Consider the following 21,100-nt stretch of genomic DNA (forward strand, 5'->3'; position numbering starts at 1 on the left):
TTAAAAAGGTATACAAGGGCCCAGTCCAACTTCCAGTAAAGTCAAAGGAAAGACTACCATTAGTTTCAGTGGATGCCTAGTTTGAGCTCTAAAACAGAAAAAACAAATCCAGAGAGAGTTGAAGTTGCTTGGCAGGTCACTGAATTTGTTTGTTTAATGGTGGGAGCAAGACAGGCCATTAAAGATGGCATCAGAATTATTTATTCAAGGTTAGATGGTAGTTGCCATAGTTTAGCATCTGAGGCTTTTGCCTCTTCTTTCACAGATGTGGTTTAATGGTTCATCTTATCTCAAATTACCCTTAACTACAAACCAAAGTATTTCTGTTTGGGTTATACAAATAAGAAACAGTGCAAACAGCCTGCCTCTCCACCCTCAGCAAAGTGCTTTTAAGCATAGAGCAATTCAGTTCTGGCTTACATTACAGAAATCTACAGTGTATTTTCTGTCTTCCCCAGCACATGTTTGTACATGTGTGCCCCGACAAGTTCATCTCCTCACCTAAACACACACGCAGGCCCCCTTACCTTGCTGGCACCATGATAGGAAAAATCTCTCCAAATCAATCCAGGACACCAAATTGAACCCTGATTGTCCCCTCCCTTTCTGTGTTTTCTCTTTTGGGAGCTGTCAGATTCCAGCATGATTACACAGTGGAGCAGCAGCCAGTTGATCATAGATCATATTAGACTAAACTTCCTACTGGCAGAAGGGAATGAGTTCCGCTCCCTTTGCTACGTACCTTCCTGACTAAGGCAAAAGGTATTCAGAGCAAAGAAATGAAAAGCAGTGAAGTCAGTGATGGTTTCATGAAACCCAGATGTTAGTTTAGGTTGGTTTCCCATGAAACAACCAGTTCTCGCATCCTTCAGCACCACAAGCTGTGCCAGGGGTGAGGGCAGAAAACGAGACACATTAAATACACTTCATACCTGAACAAACACAAACTATATCTAAAAAGAATGTCAAAAGAGGTCTTTTCAAGTTGCCCAGTTCTGCCAGAGCAAAAACAAACCCATGGAGTTAACGTGATTAACATATTTTTAGTGTATTCTTGTTTTGCAGCAGGGAAGTGAGAAATAACCCTACACATTTGTTTGAAAAGCACCTTTAAAATGTTTTATGCAGATGCATTGATTTCAAATCTGGTCTAATGTAGAGTGGGAAGCATAAATTGTTAGAACAGATAACTGTTGATTTTCTTAAGATAAAATCTGGCGATTAAAGCCTCATGCAGAAATTATGGGTCTTATTCAAAAGATGTTTAATGTCTTTTGGGACACAGATTGAAGGAAGACTGAAGAGCTTATGCAGACTGGTAAGCTCCATGGAGCAGGCACGCAGTCGTGGGTATGCACAGAACTGCACCAAGCACAATATCTACAGGACACATGGAGACTTGTATCGTGCACAGTAATAATAATGGAAGTGTCGCAGGCAGGGATCAAACTATTAAAAACAGTAGTAATCGCCCAAGCTCCTCCCACTTGTCACAAGAGTTTTGGCTAGGAAATTAAGAATTGAATTTGAACCAGCTGACTGTGCAAGGGGAATCTGAAGCAGGCAGAATGTTAGTAACCACATTGGAACTTGGCCATAATAACGTTTACACATCCACTGTTATGAAATGTGATATGGGATCTTTAAATGACTGGGAGTAGTCAAAACTTTGGCTAACCCCCAAAGACAGAAGGCACCACACCTCAACAATGCAGGGCTGAGAAACTGGTTCAGCGCTGACTCACAGGGAAGGACACCTATTGAGGGCTCGTGTGTGTAATTAGTTTGCTGCAAACTGGGGCATAGATCTATTCTGCACGTGTCCATTGGAGTGTAACTGTCTGTGGGCCCCCTACTGCTACATTCTGAATTTGAACCAGCTGGGTTCAAATTTGAATTCATGAACATAACATGAATCAGCTGGGTGAACCCTAACAATGGGACCAAGGCAAGCTAGCATACAGTAGATTCACAGCCAAGCTTGCCACAGTGTAATTGTTCATATAGACAAGCCCTGAGTCTCTAATCTCCCTTCCTGCAACTTATAGGTGTTTTTTGCACTTCAGCCAGCCTAATGCTGATCACAGGAATTCCTGCTTCACTTGCAAGATCTGATGGGACTCACAGAAACGGGTGGAAGTGTTAAAGGTATAAGAAAATCTACACTGGAAACAGGCCCAAGCACTAGTCAAGGACTATAGGGTAAAACCAAGGAATTCCTCGACCTATATCCTCTGTATACACACAGCCCAATCAAACCTGGAATGTTCCTCTCTGTAAAGCAGTGGGTAGGCAGCTTGTAGTCCAAGGGCCACACGTGGCTCATCGAGACGCTGTTTGTGGCCCACAAGGCATTTTGTTTACTGTTGTTCACAAGCAGGATGGCCAGATTCCTCCGGTTTCCATCCATGTCACATTTTCCTTACCAGCATTACTAGAGTGACATGCACATAAAGCAAGGACACACAGAGGCAGCAAGGGGGGGCAGGAGGAGGGGAATGACTAGTCAACAGAGTATCCAATAAGTAAATGCTTAAGAGCTGGTCGACTAGTCTTTAGCATCCTTAGTTGGCAGTGGGGTTGATTGCAGGAGTGGGTTCCTGGATGAGTATGATGGTGTGCTAGTCACTGTCGGTGAGCCAGAACAGTCAACTAAAAAGTCAGTAGCTATGATAAACAAGAGAAAGTATTAGCTCTATTAGATACCCACAATTTTGAAGGAGGAAAAAAAATCCCTAGCACCTAACAAATGAACTTGGGCTACCACTGGACATGGGTGTTTTCCGGAGAAAAGTTTCAAGTACAAGGGACATTTCCTTTCATCGTCCAAGGCGTTTCCAGCCATTGTGTATCTAGGGGACTTAACTAGCAGCGAATGTTCAAGCAAAGGTAGGATAGTACCAAAAAGTTTCTAGACTAAACAGGACAAAAACAAATGTATGCCACATGTTAAGAAAACCTCCCCAAGAACCTATGGCCCAGAATTTAGTGTAGAGTTGCTATTTTAAATGCTATAAAGTAGTTTTGCGAGCTTTGGCAGGAAACTGCATTGGCAGGAAAGGAAGAGCAAGAAAAGGTTTGGCTTGTAACAGTCTGAGAGTGGGTGAGTCTGGTACAAGGAGCTGCGGTCTGTCGGCTATGGGCAACTGATAAGAAGCATGACGTTTCCAATGGACCACTACAGACTGTGTTTTCATTTTGAAATGCTGGATTTAAAGTTTCTTACGCCCAAAAGAATCTTTTATTCTCCTAGGGAAGCATCCTGTTCAGTGTGCTACCATTCCAGACTGTCGAGCTCAGACTTGCAGGGAAGATGAAAAACTGCTTGATCTTGGGTCAGAAAGTCCGAAAGCCCATTCCCATGTAAAGGAGATCATGGCTGTGAAAGAAATGCTATTCCTTCTTCGAACCACCCCAGGCTTTTGCCGAGAGGAATGAAAGGCCCACATGGACATGTAGGGGCCAAGGAGTCATTGCTCTAAAGATAGAATGTGGGAGCATACTAAATCTTCTCCTAGAGTTACCATCTTTGATGCATGAAAAACCTGGCACCCTCGGCCCTCCAGACACACACAGAGTAGCAAGCCTGCCACAAGTCTGACCCACAGCTGCAAGGCAACTCCTTAAATCCCCCAACTTCAGAAGTCACTTATTATCTAGAGCAGTGGTTCTCAACTTACAGCCCAATCAGCCCACAGCACACATCCTCAGGGGCATACAGGTAATTGACCACACACACACAGTCAGTCAATGTGGCCCTCATACAATATAGAGAGGGCTGCATAAGTGGCCCACAATAGTAAATAGGTTGAGAACAATTGATCTAAAGAGATAACACAGATTTAAGATCGATAAAATAATTTTCCTAGCTTGGCTGTATTTCTCCAAGCTGCTTTGCTTCTGTCTATCTTCATTGAGATTTTTTATTTTTTTTGCCAATGGCATTGATTCTTTATTTTAATTATATGCTTGAATGTGAACCTTTTGGAAATAAATACCTAAAGATAATCCATTGAGTCTATTTCTTGATTTTGCCTTTGCCAATTGACTTTGCCATAGTCTTCAATTTCTGATTTTCAAATGGCAACATCATAGAATTTCAGAAAGAAAAAGCTGAGGTTGCATCTGACACAAAGTTCAATTTTGACAGTTCAACACCTATGTGATTCCTCTGATCAGTCACAAGGCGTAGTGGCGAGCAGACAGCTGTGGTATGTTCAACAGTTTTGATTGGTTATTGCTTAAAACTGTAGAAGTGGGAACACAAAAGCATCTTTAGCTGGACAAAAATGCTTAACATTAGATATCACAGCGTATTGTGGTAATCATGCAAACAAACATAAAAATGGTTTGTTAAATTATTTTTCTGGCAACTGGCAAATCCATAAAAACAGCCAGGCTGGTCAAATATTACCTAGGTGATAATTGCACCTATTGGGCCGGAAGGGTAAGCAGGCTCAGTCTCTCTCGGCACTGATCATTTGATCAACCTCATCAGAGTGACTCAGACTCTGCTGTAATGAGGCTAATGTCCTTCAGTGAAATCCCCACTCCAAAGCCTGAGATGGCAGAACCAGGAAAACAGCTTGCTTGGGCATATGGAGAATCTTCAGAACTCAGTTGGCTGACATCTCCCTCAACATCAAAATTCTCCAGGCTTCATTTCAAATGGGCCCTAAAAGCTTTCTCCATTGGATTAAATTTCAGGCAGTCTTCCACTTCACTTCTGAATCCTAAGGGTGAAAACAATGCTCTGCGTGAACAACAAAGCCCCGTACCTGGTCCCCAGGTGTCTGAGGGACCAGACATGATCAGCAGCAACTGAAGTATGCATGATGTGCAAAGCTTGAAGTGGTCTCTGGACTGTCACATGGACCCTGAGGAAGGAGAAAGGAAAAATAAATCTTAATCTGACCACCAGACTGAAAAGGAACCACCAAATGAGGTGGAGGTGGGGAGTTCCAAACAGTTCCCACAATAGTGCAGAGAAAAGCTGAACAAAAGGGACCAAATCCATACCAAAACCCACAATGGTGTGGAGCGAAGTAGACAACAATCTTAACTAAATGATTCCTAGCAGCCTAATAAGGCAGAGCAGTTGAAAGACAGCAGCGGTGCCACTAAAACATCCTTTATTTTTTTTTTTTTTTTTACACTCTCAGTACTTAGGACCTGCATGGTTGTTAGGCTGACCGCGCTCTTATTTTTTATACCATCAGGATTTAGCATGTGGCTTTTGGGAGGACGTGTGCCTACTCTTGTCACGCACTGCCGACGAGGACGTTTTCTGCTCTAGCCACAACTAGCACTCCATTCTACTGTTTGCCAGCTGTGACCAAAAAATGTGATAGATTTCTCCTTAAAATAGCTCAAACATCCCCAAAACACATTTTTCCCTCTTTTTTTGATTGTCTCATAGCAATTTCTGGTCTTAAACCCATATGTTTTGTGTAGAAGTTATACACTATGCTGAGTAGATGTGGACAATGGAAGTTTTGGGTCAAGAAGTACAAATGCAGCTAATAACTTCTAAATAATGTCCACAAAGCGTTCAATAGCTAAAAACTCAGAATTTGCTGGTGTCACGATCAATATTTCCTCTAATTTTTTTCCATCTCTGTGCAGAATAAATCTTACATGCACCAACGCATATGCGGATGTGCACCACCGGTAGACATGCTGTGTATTCTCTGCTAATCAGCGGGTGGAGGGGCATTTGACTCTCTTCTGGGTGGCTGCCCATGTGCCCAGCTTACGGGGAACACTGCTCACAATCAAAACTTGTGAATAAAAACTGATCTATTATCTCCAGTTACCACAGAGGTCAAACAAAAGATATCAGGACTGGGTCACAAATACCTATTACAGGGACAGAAAGGACAATGTACATCAGGGTGACATGCCATAGCACAGAAAGAGGCATACTTTGAAATGTTGATTAAGAACTGTCTTTCTTATAAGTGGACTCTTCTCCAGCTTACACTTTTAGGTATTTATATAGCCAATATTTGTACTGAATTTTTTGCATACAAGATTAATTTGTATTGAATTGCAATATTTTTTTTTGTACATTCTATAAAGTAACTCATTCTACCCAAAAGAGATGAAGAAATCCATCAGTAATATATCAAGCCAAAACACATAATCAAGAGAGCGGACAATTGTCAACGTGACTTGAGGAATCCCTCTCCCTAACTGTCCACAGGGTGTCAGTGTTATTTCATGCAATTCCGTCTTATGCGGGAATCAGGCAAACTCTATTCAGACTAATTCTCCCCCAAACAATTCTTAACCTTTTGCCTGATTTCTGCAAAGAACTGCTGCTTTCACCACAAACTTCCCTCCTTTTCCAAGTCAGCAGCCATTAAATGTGATTAAAACAGATTTCTGAAAATGGGACACGTGTACACACACACCCCAGGTAGAATAGGAAAAGCAACTGGAAGATATGGTGAAAACTCTCAGGGGGTAACCATATAAGTCTGTGTCTGCAAAAACAATGAGGAGTCCTACAGCACTTTACAGTAATAGATTTATTAAGGGATAAGTTTTCATGGGTAAAACCCACTTCATCAGATGAATTGGAATGGAACTTACAGAAGCAGCAGTGTATATAATGAAGAAGTTGCTTATGGTTAATGAAGCTAATCAAATCAGGGCAGAAGTGGGTCATTCATAGCATTTGGTCTGGAGAGGTGAATATTTAGAAAAAGGGGAAGAAAGAGTTACTCACCTTGTGCAGTAACGGCGGTTCTTTGAGATGTGTCCCGTGGGTGCTCCACTCTGGGATTCTGGTGGTACTTGTTCTACGGCACCCAGTTGTAGAAGGTGTGAAACCTCCTGTTGGGGAAGGGTTTCATGAGATGGGTCCCTGAAGAGGGATGGGGTGGGTAGGAGGCAGGGAAGTAAACAGCATAGCATAGCCGTGTTGAATCAGTTCCAGGACCCATTTGTCTGATGTGATGAGGGACCATTGGTGGAAAAAGGTCTGGAGAGGGTGATGGAATTGAGAAAGGCTGGTTGCAGGTGGTGGTGGAATGGATTTCTGGCTCTCAACCTGTTTTTCAAACCTGCTGTTTGTTTGCAGGTGGGTGGGTTGCGGAGGAGTGCTGTTGGTGTTGAGGTCTAGGACACTGTGGTCTTTGCTTTTGATGGAAGTCGTATCTGGTCTGTTGTCTAAAGGGCTCCCTGGTAGGTCTGGTACCTCATTCTCTTAAAGGGGGGAGTGTACATTCCCAGAGTCCTGAGGGTGGTATAGGAATTCTTCATGGAATGCAACACCTCCTCCGTCTTGGCTGCGAATAGGTTGGTCTTATCGAACGATAGATCCTCGACCTTCTGTTGTAAATCCCTCAGAACCCCTGATGCCTGAAGCCAGGAGATCCTTCATAGAACAACTGCAGATGCTGTAATATGGGCCACGGTGTCTGCCGCGTCCATAGCAGACTGTAGGGCAGTACGAGAGATGGTGTGGCCCTCCTGCATCATGTTGAGTAGAGTTGGTCTCTTGTGTTCTGGGAGGTGTTGGAGCAGATCCTGCAGTTTGGAATAATTGGCGTGGTCATAGTTCGTGAGCATCGCTGTATAATTTGCTGCTCTGAGGAGCAAGGTGGCGGAGGAGTAGACCTTGTGGCCCATGATGTCAACTCTCTTGTGGTCTCTGTCCTGTGGAGTGGTTCTAAGGTTAGGTTGTCTTCCCTTATGCAGAACAGAATCAACTACTACTGAGTTTGGAGGGGGATGAGTAAAAAGAAAGTCCATGTCTTTGGGAGCGATGAAATATTTGCAGTCAGCCCTTTTGTCTGGGTAATGGGAGCAGGAGTCTGCCAGATGTTATCGGCAGAGTCCATAATAGCTTCGTCCATGGAGAGTGCTATTCTGGAGGTAGTAGGAGGTTGCAGTGTGCGTAGAAGCTGGTATTGCTTCACTTGCACCTCCTGAAGGCAAGGCTGGATTACCCAATTGGCAGACTAATCATGTGCTTAGGGCACCAGCAAAGAAGGGGCACCAAAAAAAAAAAAAAGATTTTTTTTTTTTAAATTTGATATTTCAAAAAAAGCATCAAAGTAGTCATAATGGGAAAAATCAGAACTTTGTTAGGCTTCCTTACACTCTACTACACACTCTTCCCCCGTTTTTCTGTTCTCTTTTTATTATTTATACCTACCTAAACCGGGGGGCGTCCTACTAATGTAGATCTGATTTCCTCTCATTATTTCCATCCTGTCATGTACTGCAATAAATTTATGTTTTATTATTGATATATTCTTGAGTTATATGTACTTAATTCATATAACACCATAATCTTTTCAGTGCTTAGGGCCTCTAAAGGTCTTAATCCAGCCCTGCCCAAAGGTCTCGCTCCTGCGCCAAGGCCACTCTTTTGAAAAGGTCTTGGAACTTTCTCCTGGTTGGATGGTGGGGCTTCGGCTGCGACTGTCTTATCGGGAGATGATGATGAATTGTGTAAGGGGGATCTCGCCTCTCCTTCGGAGAGAGTCCTGTATCTCCAAGTGAGCTGGAGAGTTTGGCTCAGTCACCGAAACAGTGATAGGAGGCGAGGCCGGTGGTGGTCTAGGGATGGTAGAAGGGGCACGCTGATTGCTCTTCTTGGGACGTGGCTCCCATGGCTGCCATTGAGTGGTGTATGGCGGTGTTGGGTAGGCATACTGCTGTGCATACCATGGTGGTGGAGGAGGAGGGTATGCATATTGTACTGTGCCAGGTTGCCAAAAGGGCAGTCTGTGGGCCTGGCTGGAGCGTTGAGAAGAAAACCTGCTCCTTGATTCCGTGCCGATCTCACTGGGGGAGGGAGAAACACTGGAAGACCTACAGGACCGCACCGACTGTATGGATGAACCCGGTGCCTTTGATGTATGACTTCGCACCGGCGATCGGTACTGGTCTAATCCTTCCATCGTTGCTGGGCAGTATGGGTTAGTCTGTGCTTCTTCGGTGCAGATATCGTGCCGGTCTTGTATGGTGCTTTGGTGCCGATCACTGCCTGTGCTGGCCCGCCAGTGTGGCCAGTGCCGAAGGTGTATCTGGCATCGTAGACAGCGGTGCCATTGATCTCTGTTTTGGCTCCGAGTGGGCTCTCTTGTGTGGTGCCAGTGTCTTAGTGCCATACCAGACGTTCTGGGTCTATCCTCAGGGCTGATCTGTGCAGCAGTCAGTGCCGAGGGTAGCGAGCGAGTTGGAGAAAGGCCTGTTTTTAATGCCGCGAGGCTGGAGTGGGTAGAGGAATGATCTTTATCCACACCCTTACTCTATGAGGCCGGTTTTGGAGCCGCGGGAGAGCCCTCTGAAGACAGGAGAAGGGACTTCTCGTAAAGGAGTGTCTTGAGTCTGTTAGCTCGATCACGACGCGCTCTCGTGGTGAGTTTAGAGAAGTGGCGGCACTTGTGTCTGATGTGACTCCCCCAGACACTTTACGAACTTAGAGTGCCCATCAGAACTGGGCATAGAGACTCGCACCTCTTAAAGCCAGGAGAACCGGACAGGAGGCGCTTGGGGGGGGAGGGAAGGGAAGGAGGAAAGCAGCAAGCTGCAACGAAAAAATTTTTTTTTTTTTTTTTTAAACTGACTGGGAAGGAGAAAAGGAGCTGAAATAACTTAGATAATGAGGTAAACTATAGGGATTAACTGGGTACTTGTCTATTTTTTTAACAGAAATTTGAGAGATCAAAAGGCTCTGTCTGCTGCCGAGGACGGTAGAGAAGGAACTGAGGAGCCGCGCCATGCACGCACCTAATGGATTCCAACAGCACAAGGGGGCGCTGCGGCACATGTGCAGCATGGTAGAAACTGCTAGAAAAAGTCTCCGGTTGCCGGTGTGAGGATGCACCAGTGCCCAGAGTGGAGCACCCATGGGGACCACTTGAAGGAGAAAATGTTTTTGCAGTGCATTAACTAAATTGATAGTACTGAATTTGCAAAGGAACTCTAGTTCAGCTGTCTCCCTTTGTAACCAGTTTTTCAAATTCCTTTGTAGAAGCACTTTCAAATCAATTACTGAACGTCCAGGAGCATAAAGTGTTCCGCTACAGGTTTATCTATGTGTGTTGCCATTCCTGATGTCTGATGTGTGTCCATTTATCCTTTGGTTTAGAGACTGTCTGGTTTGGCCAATATTCATAGCAGAAGGGCATTGCTGGCCCTCGATGGCATATACCACATTAGTGAATGTGCAGGTGGATGAATAAGACTTCAGAATTCTGACATTTACTACTCACATTTGCAGCTCAGGAATCTGGTTGGAATCTCAGCCAAGATGGCTCTCTTTCCCATGCAAGAGCTTGCTGCTTTTTCCTCTCAGATGCGGACCTCACCACACGATCCATGCCTGTCTCACCTGAAGAGTAGATTGTTGCAATGTGGTCTGCATAGACCCAGATCTTAAATCCACCTAGAGGCTGAAGATGTTGCTGAATATTGCTGTTCATGCTGACAGTAGCATCCAACCCATAGATATTATTGCTACTGACTCTGCCGGCACAAAAAGTCATGCTGCACTCTACTAGCTGTAGCAGATACATGTACAAACACATACAGATGTATCCACCGATTGCTTCAGATATATATATAAACTAGTTCTGGTTCTCCTTTCAGTGACTATGCCTGGAGTGCCTTGCCTAGTGGGGTATTGGTACATAGGTGGGGCTCCTAAGAACTATTACAATTAATAATTCAGAAACGCTTCTTCCAATTCCAATCAGGTTACGTTGTCTGAGAAAGCCTCTCCCCATTCCAACAGGTTGGATGTGTGCATGCAGCAGGAAGGGATACTAGAACCTGCCCTCCAACAAAATCTTTTGAAAATGTACTTTTGAGGATTCTTCAGTATAACATTCATAGTTTTTCTTTGCTATGTAATTGTAAAAGGAGAGTTTAAGTGTTTACTTTTTTTTTTAAAAGTATAAAAGAAAAAATTTGTCTTTCCTAGTAATGCCATCCCAAAATGCTTCAAAAAGCAAAAGAGTTTGTTGCCAATGGTGCAGACACTATCCGTGTATTCATAGAAGGAAGTCACTAGGCACTTAACCATCCATAGTTTACACACATCCTTAGACATTAGAGGATTACTATTTGTATTATGGTACAAGATTAAGAACTCATTGTGCCACGCTTTCTCTTACTCTGTATTAGAAAGTCCCTGCCACAAGGAGCTTACAGTTTATACTGGCAAGGCAAGCAAAGTATGGGAGAGGAAATAGAGGCAGAAACAGGCAAAGTAATGTGCACAAGGATACACATCTGGTCAGTGGCAGAGCTGGGAGGACAGCACCCAGGTATTTTAACTCCCTGTCCAGTGCCCTACCTTCTGGGCCATGACAGAGGGAACAGTGACTAGGACCAGGGGCCATGTTCTTTAGTATTTAAAAATGAACCGTAGCAACTACTATTGTTAATAATCGTGTTAGTTAAGGTAGTATCTAAGGGTCAACCAAGATCAGGATGCTATTGTGCTAGGCACTGTGCAAACGGTAGACTGTCCCTGCCTTTAGGAGCTAACAGGATGACAGTAACATTGCAGCATCTCCCAGTAACATGATGCAATGTCACCTGTGCATATGGGTATATCCACATTGTGATGAAACACCCATGGCTGACTGGTGTCAGCTGAGTTAGGCTTGCAGGCTTTGGGACTGAAACCATGTGGTGGAGATGCTCTGGGACCCTCCCCCACTTAAGGGGTCTTAGGACCTGGGCTCTAACCCAAGTCTGAATGTCAACCCCCACAATTTCACAGCCCCATAGCCTGAGTCCCATGAGCCCAAGTCAGCTGATGCAGACCAGCCACAGGTGTTTAATTGCAGTGCAGACATGCTCTGAGTCCTGGTGTGGGAACCAAACCCACAAAATTCCAGGCCAATTGCAGGAACGCTGCCAGTTGAGCAACAGCAGCACTTCGCTCTTACTTGAAATGTTTTGCAGTGGGGGAGAGACTCCCCTGAGAAGCTACAACTGTTCTCAACCGGCATCTACCAGATTCTGCCTTTTACTGGGAAAGGAAGAGTGACTTCACTTTTTACCTCCGTCTTCCCCCTTTCCTTTACCCTAAACAGGCAGATATGGCGTTGCAAGAGAATTAATTACAGCTGGAAGCTAAAATAGGAAAATAAAATTAAAAATACTAAACCACAAGGCTTCTTCTATTGCTTTTTCCTCTGCAGAGTTGAGGATGGATGAGGTGACCTGGGAAAACTGGCAGATGGAAAACCCATTACAGATGTGAGGCTAGGAAAAATGGCAAAGGAACAATATGAGAGTTGTAAATTTCAAGTTTGGGGGGTAAAATATATTGCCTAGCAACAAGAACCCAAATAGGAAACAAGTAACCCCCTGAGAGAGATGCTTTAGAAACCCTACCCAAGGTGAGGACTGTATTACCAGAGACCTGAGCAGCTGCTGTTCTCCCAGCTAAAATTATAGCACAGCCGAGAGAGAGAGAGAGAGATTTAATTTCTCTTTTGCATACATTCACACACAAATCTGTGTTCCCCTTATTCTGTGAAAGAGAATGTGAGCATGCACATGCACACAGACTGCACATGGGGCCCGGAGAACTGGAACAGAATTTGCTGTGCACTCAAATTCAGCAACGAAGAAAAGACGTCTCATGACATGCTTAAATCTCTTCCAGCGTCAGTTCTACTGGGGCGTAGAATCATTGCTTCCATATGCTTGAGCCTCTCTACGTGATCCAATGCATTTTTATACCATTTCATAAATCCTTTTCTAATACCCCTGGCTTATCAAAGCATGGATGTCTCTACTCTGTTTCAAATGGGGGAACACTATGGAAAGTAAGTAACAGAGGAAGGGGAGAACAGAATTCTAAATGGAACTTAAAGGGACATTGTCAACTTTGAAAGCTCAGAAAGCACATCCTTTGCCAGTTTCTTCCTTCCTCTCGTTACTTAATATCTGATTCATTCTAACACTAGAAATACAATAAAATAATAAAATACAGGACTATGTAGCACTTTAAAGACTAACAAGATGGTTTATTAGATGACAAGCTTTCGTGGGCTAGACCCACTTCCTCAGATCAAATATTTGATCTGAGGAAGTGGGTCTGGCCCACAAAAGCCCATCATCTAATAAACCATCTTGTTAGTCCTGTATTTTGTTTCAGCTACACCAGACTAACACGGCTACATTTCTATCAATAAAATAATAATAATAATAAAACAACTTACAAATCACACCAATGCATGACTTGAGGCCTCTATAGGACACAGAGAGCTCATGCACCATCAGACAAAAACTAGCAACCAATAAAACTTTCCTTTAAAAACAATTTCCTCTTAAAGATTTAAAAACAACACTTCTTCCCTCATTACCTTTTGCCTCATCAAAGGGTCAATCAGCTGTCAAGGAGTTCCCTGGTAACTGCATCAGAATATGTTGAGTTAATCCAAGGTTGTTCAATCTCATGTGTGGTACATTGGCAGAGCAGCGTTAGAGGTGCTGCGGAATAATTCAGAATTTACCTCATGTAGTTTTGCTTCTGTAGGTAAACACACATGCGTACGCACAAATTTTTGCTTTTGTAAAAAGCAAGATTTACAAGATAAATTAACAACAATGTTCCTGTGAAGGTTAAAAAAAAGCTGTTTGGACAGAGTTATTCTCCTGCAACACTTATAACCCAAATACTGCAGCATTTTCCAACTGCCCAAGAATCAAAGTGAACTTGATTAGAAAAGGATTAAAAACTAAGTGACAGGGACAAGTCTAGTTCCACCATGGAGTGGAAAGAATGATCAAACAGCATGAACTTTGCTCAGCATTAACATAATTCTTGTCTTATTGAAAATCAGTGGGAGTTTTATTATTGAATCTGAGCAGAGTTAGTTCAATATTATATACAATTAAAATTCTCACCTTTAAAATACTTCAGTTTAAGCAGTCTCAAATAGATCAGACACACAGGCTGAGCTTTTCAAAACAATCTAGGGGATTTTTAGATATATATTCCTTTAATTTAAACAGAAGATAAATCTAAATCCTTTGTAGACGGCTTTGAAAATCATGACCTCAGTACATTTAAAAAAAATGTACCTGCAGGTGTCTATATTTTGTGTCACAAGCATAATTACTGTTAATTTTTTAATTTGCCTCTGGACTCTTAATACTGGTGCTCCAAACAGAAATAGACATCATAAACACTAACAGAAAATCAAAATACTAAACAGCAAAAAAGTTTCCTGTTAGTAGAGGAAGGGAGGAATTCTTAAACAAGGGTAGGCAGTATTTAAAATTAGCTAATTGAAGTTTTCCATTAAAAATAATATGTTTAAATATATTTTTCATTTGTTTTGGACATTTTCCATTTTTCAGTTAAGTCCAACAATGAAAAGCTTGACAAGTTTCAGAGGGGTAGTCATGCTAGTCTGTTTCAGCAAAAACAAGCAGTCCTGTGGTACCTTATATTTGTCACTCAATTACAGAGGGAGACGGCCGAACTGGAATTCATTTACAAGTTTGGCATTGTTAGCCTGGACTGGAATGAAGATATTAACTGATTAACACACTACAAAGCCAATTTTTCCATCAATATATTCACATTTTCACATCAATAGCTATGAATGGGACACATTCACCCTACTTAATTATCTTCATAAACATGGGTCCTACAATTTTTTGCGGGTATACACACACACACACACACACACACACACACACACACACCCCCCCACCCCCACACCCCTTGGATTCTGTATTTTCTACTCCAATTCATCTGATGAATTGGATTTTACCCACTAAAGCTCAAGATCTAATATTTTTGTTAGTCTCGAAGGCATCACAGGACCATTTGTTGTTTTTAAAGATACAGATTAACATGGTTACCCCTCAGACATTTATGTGGGCATAAGCTTTAATGGACTGTAGCCCACTTCATCAGATGCAATGAAATGCTTGTAATTCTTCCTTCACCCCTTTTTAAAGTGGCAAAATCAAAGCCAGAAGAATGGGGCTAAAGAGGAAAAAGCAGAGGAGAAAAACCAGAAGATTAAAAAGGGCTGATAACTAGAAAATAAATGAAAAAAATCTATAGAGGAAAAAAAATCACTTTTTAAAATAAGCAAAATAATATTTTCAGATTTTCTGAAATTCCTTTAACACTTTTCAACCTGTTCTAGTTAAGAGAGAAGATTTCTTGCTGTGTGGGTGTGGCACGTGTGTTTAAAATACAATAAAATATGGAAAAATGGACTGACAGGGATTGCTACCACAAACACTTGGTGCCTTCTACTGGTGGAGGCTGGTGTCGTCAGTGCTGATGCCTGTTTTAAAACCTGATCTTTGAGGTTTGTTCTATGTAATGGACTCCATTTAAGATTCTTAAAAAACCTACCGGGACTCACCCACTAATTTATAGACAACACACACAAGAGGAGCAGAAATTAAACTAGGTATATGTAATGCCTTCCTTGCTTGTGCACCAGCCTAAAATATTAGGTAAAAGCAATATTTACCTAATATTGGGAAAAACCTGAAATGGTCAAAATACTCATCTAGCTGAAGACAGCCCAGAGAGTTTTCAAATAGGCTGGTTTAGTTTTTGGATGAGACAGAAGAGGGGAAGAAAAGCCAGTTGCCATTGTAAATGTGACTAACAAGGACAAATACATCTGTTTGTCTGCTTTTTGTGAGACATGGAGCAGGCCTGAGAGAAGAGCTCTCTCCCCCTATTTGATTCTCTTACCTTAGAGATATCAGGGATACCAAGGCTTTTCTCTTCGTTACTTTTGAAGGAAGTTTTCTTTTGAAGACTCAGAAAAGTGGATTGACATTTTTCTAAGATCTGAATCAAAGATCAGGTTGCTGAACCTTATCTAGTCAGAAGAAAGCACTGTTAATTAAATAAGGAGTCACAAAGACAAGACCAAAAAAAAAAAAAAAAAAAAAGGTTTAAACCATTCAAATACAAATAATTTCTTTTCTCAATTGCTCAGTTTTCACTTAATTAGCATGGGCTAGAACTCTCCTGGTTTTCTAGTGACCCACAGATATTGTGTAAAGCAGTGAATTTCAGCAAAAAACAGCAGGAGTGCAACTGTTGTACCAGCTGCACCAGTAGGATATCTAGTGTAGTCAAGGTCCCAATGGCATCTTGTTTCCCTCATTGCAGCAGCTAGATCTTCTGGCATCTCTCTCATCACATCAGTCAAGATGCTAGTCTCCAGTAGAAATCCCACTGATGTTAGCGCTGTACACCTTGCATTAACACTGGTAGGAATGTTTTACTAAAATTCCCTAGCGTAGACAGGGGCCTACAGTCTTTCAAGGAAGAAAAGGGCAATCAAAATCTGAGCATTTTATGGTGAGAAAAATGAACCAAGAATTTCTTTTACCTCCCAAAAACTATTTTCAGGTCTTCATTAGACATCAAGAAGAAAAAAAATAGAGCTCAAATCCCACCCCCCTGACTCGTTTGCCAGCCTTTTTAACTATTGGGAGGCTGCCTTTCCCATACTATTACCCTCTCCCCCCCACATCCAAGAGATTGACCTGTGAGGGCACTGCCATGAAATTCAGCTCAGTTTTCTGGCACAGAGGACAGCATGGACAGAGAAGTGAGCCTGAGTATTCTGGGTACCTTTCCGTAACCGGGAAGCCGATTTGTAGGCAGGAAAATATATACATTGGGGCCAAATTCATCACCCCATCAAGGAGGTAACACTAGGCATGAAATTGACCCTTGGAGTTCAATGAAACTAAAATATGCCCAACAGTTTATCCACACTATTGAGTGAAAACAGGCTGCTAAGAAGCGCACTCAAGCTGAACAGTTCTACAGTGTGGAAACTGAAATCTCAGGGAATATTCAGAAGCGCCAGTTTCTCCAAATGTAAAGTGGCACTGCTGCTCTTGGATGGTGAAAAAGATGAAGCAGTGAAGGGTCCAAGTCTGGCAAGACTCCCCCGCCCCCTTCTGGTGCAGCTGACTCCCAGCGGGGTGTGTGGGGGGAAAGAGCAATTTAAGATGTGCTTTTCTAAGAATTCTGATTACTCTTCTTTCTAGTGCAGTGGTCCATGGATCTGTTGGGGTTTGCAGACTACATCCAAGATTTCCTCAGGGGTCAGACCTCTATTAGAAATTTTTTTTAGAAGTCAGCAAATGGAAAAAAGATGGAAAACCATTGCTCTAGTGAAAAAAGGTACCTTCAACTAGGTGTGAGTCTCTCCATCTGCCTTTTTGGATCTATGCTGCCCTTTGAGTTTATTAATATCGGCTAGAGGTTTTGCTTACATAGAAACAGCAGGATATTTTGGCAGGAGTTAAAAAAAGCTCTACCGCCACACTTTAAACACATACAAAGTTACTACAGTAATGGCTGTTTACATCCCAGACAGTGTACCAATTCAGACCCACGGCAGAAAACGCTGAATGTGGCAGTATTTATTTTAAATATGGCATAAGGACATACTTTTCAGAAGGGAACCTTGCAAAAGGAGAATTTCCATGTTATGCAGGCTTACCCTATTGCCAGCTAGTCATCTAGCCCTCCCTCCACATTCTCTTAACCCCTCTTCTTGGAGTCTCTGGTCTCTTCCCTCATCCCCATCACTGCTATATCTGTCCACTTATTTTGGTGGCTGATGAATGGGACTCTTGTTACCTGGTCTTCTCATGAAGAAGGTGGCCGCTTTCCCACAGCTGGCTTTGAGAAATGGAGAAGGGCAGCAGACAGATTGATGAGTAGGGAAAGTGGCTTCAGGAGAGCCATCAAATGCTTTCTTTATTCTCCAGCATTAACAGGAGTTTCCTGGCATGCAGGAAGGAAATTTAACAGCTTGCCCCACCTTTCTGAGTCTTCTACTTTCCCTAGAGTGTACCTTGATTCTTCTTCAACTACTCCTCCAAAGCGACAGGGGTTGCCGGTCTCAAAAGGTGATAAGAGACTACCAAAGTAGCCACATAGCACTATGCTGTCATTCTTAATTATTGTGGGCAGGAGGTTTGGGCTAATGTTCTGTTTTTCTTGTCCCTCCCACTCATCTTTCTTCCATCCTGTGGCCTCCATGGCTGCATTCACTGCAACGAGCTATATACTGTGGAATCTTGAAACTCCAGCTGTTCTCAAATGCAGTAGCCCTGGCTGCTGACAAACACAAGTCAATAGGAACAGAACAATAATAGCTAGGCCTTGTATAACATTTCATTAGTAGATCTCAAAGCATAGTAGAGTCAGCATCATCATCCCCTTGTCCCATGTGGGGAAACTGAGGCACCAGGAGGTGAAGTGATTTGTTCAAGGCCACCCAGCAGATCAGTGACAAATTTGGATCTCTTGAGTCTGAGTCCAGTGCTCATATCTTCAACATTACAGTTTCTCAACATTTTTGATAGCAGGGACTGTCTTGCCACCTTCCTGAAATGTGTCCAGGTGATCTCACAGGGAGCACTGCGGGTTCCCAGATGGCTTGTTGAGTAACACTGCTCTCTCTCAACACTAGCTACACATCAAATAGAAGATGGAGCCTAGACTTCTGGTTTTGAAAGCCTAAATGGTGAGGAGCCAAACTCTCTCAGTAACACCCCTTCCTTGGTCAAGACACTGAAGGCATCATGTATCTAGTAGCCCAGTGTCTGAACGTCTGTAACGCCAAAATGCTGGCTGTTCCCTCGGGGGGGGGGGGGGTACTGTTGCCTGAAATGCTGGCTGTTCCCTCTGGGCGGCGCTGTTGCCTGAAATGCTGGCTGTTCCCTCTGGGCGGCGCTGTTGCCTGAAATGCTGGCTGTTCCCTCTGGGCGGCGCTGTTGCCTGAAATGCTGGCTGTTCCCTCTGGGCGGCCCGTGCTGCATGGGGAGTGCAGGGCCCAAATGGCTGCTTGTGCCACTTGCTCCCGCGCGGTGGCCCGGCTGAGCGGCGCAGAAGTCAGCCGAGTGCCACTGTGGAAGGGGAAAAGGGGCAGGGCAGGGATGTACATGCCCAGGGGGTGGGGCCTGGCCATGTACATCGGCACCTGGCCCCCCCTTTGCAGGGGCGGATGAGAGCTTTGCGGGACCCAGGGCAGCACAATTTCTCCGGGCCTCCCTTTGGAGAAAAAAAATAGAAAAAAAGGCATCAAATGCATAATTTGAAGGCTATTTTCATATTAAATATGAATTGGGTAAATTTGATAGAAACTTAATTTCGTTGGATCATTTTTATTCTAATTATATTGTAATTAATTTTTAAACAAAATTCTGCATTAATAAAAAGAGGAGGGATGTCCAAATGTTGAGCAAAAAAAGTGCCCTCCCCGCCCCCAAAAAATAATCATAGCACCTTTAAATCTCACACTCTCCATCCCCACCAGACATGGCAGGGCAAGAACGTCCCAAGCGGCTTTCCAGCTGAGAAAAACTGAAAATACCAGACATTTTACTGGTCCAGTATTTTCTGGTTTTTTTTTTTTTTTTTTTACACCTGACAGAAGCCACAAATACTGGACTGTCAGGGCCAATACCAGACACCTGGCAACCCTAGTCCTAACTGGAGCCTGCATTTACAATAGGCCAAGGACGTAAATTGGGGGATTTTGGCCCCTTCCCCACTTCGGAAAAAGGTCATAATGGGGGGGAGGGTTGTAAACTGGGCTGTTATAAAGCAGGGGCCTCCGGTATTTGTGGCAGGGGTGGGAAACCTCTCTTGGGTTAGGGGCCACTGACCCCACAGAAAAATCAGCTGGGGACTACACAAACGGGCTGGGGACCAGCAGGCCTGGAGCGGGTCTGGCCAGGGGTTTGGACTGTGCCCGAGGGCAGAGGACTGGGGTGCAGGGTCTGGGAGGAGGGCTATGTGGGTGCAGATATCGGAGTGGGAGTGGCTGGGGGGCCACTTACCTAGAAGCGCTGCTTGCCCGTTTCTCCCACAGGCCCTGCCTGGCCATGTGCTGGGGGATTAAAAGCCTGAGGGGAGCGGTGATTGGTGGGTTCCCGCAGCTGCCATTGTCCAGGTCCGTGAAACTCCCCTACACAAGAGAGAAGGATGATCAAACCCATTATCTATTTTTCTCCACTCTTTGTCCTAGTCGCTTACCACATCAGATTCATCACTTCTGCATGTGAGAAGGGTGTCCAATGTCTTTGTCCAAAGCCAACTCTACAGACTGTGAAGTAGCCAACAGGAAAAAAATCCCTTTCCCTTACACAGTTCTTTGAACTATGCATGACAGGGTCAGGTCAGAGGGATACAGAAGAATGCTAGAAGCCCTAGAAGTACATGAGCCCTAGATTAAGTACCTCTCTGTTCCCTGGGTAAACTGACAGGGGCTGGCCTAGAACCAGCAGGAACTTTCCAGAAGCTGTCTGGAAAATCAGGTCAGGTGACACCACCTGGAGCTAATTAGCAGTCTTCCAGAGCCAAGGCAATCAGGCTAATCAGACCACCTGTGGCCAATCAAGAACCAGTTCAGACTAGTTTAAAAGGGCTCCTCTTGTGTTAATTAGGAGGTGCAGGAGGAGGAAGAAAGGAGACAAAGTGTTGAGAGTGAAAGGAGTTTGGGTGAGAGCTGAGAGCTGCAAGGCAGGAGGAGCCTGTTGGAGGAGCAGGTACCAGAGGAAAAGTACTAGGAGGGACCGTTTGGGGAAGTGACCCAGGGAAGTAGTTGCCATATGGGGAGTAGAACAAACCCCATCTGTTACCACTGCCTTAGGGTCCCTGGGCCAGAACCCAGAGTTCTGGGCTGCCCTGGGTTCCTTCCCAACACTGCTATAGAGTCTGTGCCTGGATAGGGAGACCAGGAGTATAGAGGGATTTCACTCCCATATTATGGACTAGCCAGTGATGAGTGTGGCTCGGTAGGCTGAGAGCCCTGACTCTAGTAACAAGAAAGAGGCCGTGTGGTGGGACACAGTGAGTCTCTGAGGCTGAACGCTCAGCCAGAGCTTTTCCACACAGGATACTAAAGGATAAAAAGCTTTTCCTTCAGTATGTACATAAAGCTTAATGTGCCATAAAACCTACGTGATTACTGGTCATGCTTTTGTTTTCTGGCTTTGCCGGTGTGAGGACTGGAGTAGGATAACCACTCAATAAGCACACAAAGTATACATGGTGAGAATATTCTTACTCCTTTACCTTCTGCTATGCACTGGA

At 43.8% G+C, this 21,100-nt stretch overlaps 1 long non-coding RNA gene across 1 annotated transcript in view; it reads right to left on the bottom strand.

Moving 5' to 3' along the window:
- Positions 1-2,507: 2,507 nt before the first annotated feature.
- The window catches only part of LOC106732278 (uncharacterized), a 31,312-nt gene continuing 12,719 nt past the window's right edge, over positions 2,508-21,100 (bottom strand). The window contains exons 3-7 of the long non-coding RNA XR_016350290.1: positions 19,846-19,973; positions 15,719-15,848; positions 13,350-13,516; positions 12,143-12,240; positions 2,508-4,733 (exon numbers count right to left, since the gene is read on the bottom strand). This is a non-coding gene — a long non-coding RNA (uncharacterized LOC106732278). The remainder of the gene's footprint in view (positions 4,734-12,142; positions 12,241-13,349; positions 13,517-15,718; positions 15,849-19,845; positions 19,974-21,100) is intronic.

Source organism: Pelodiscus sinensis, chromosome 9 (genome assembly GCF_052426305.1).
Source record: "Pelodiscus sinensis isolate ZL-2025 chromosome 9, ASM5242630v1, whole genome shotgun sequence".
Taxonomy (NCBI): domain Eukaryota; kingdom Metazoa; phylum Chordata; order Testudines; family Trionychidae; genus Pelodiscus; species Pelodiscus sinensis.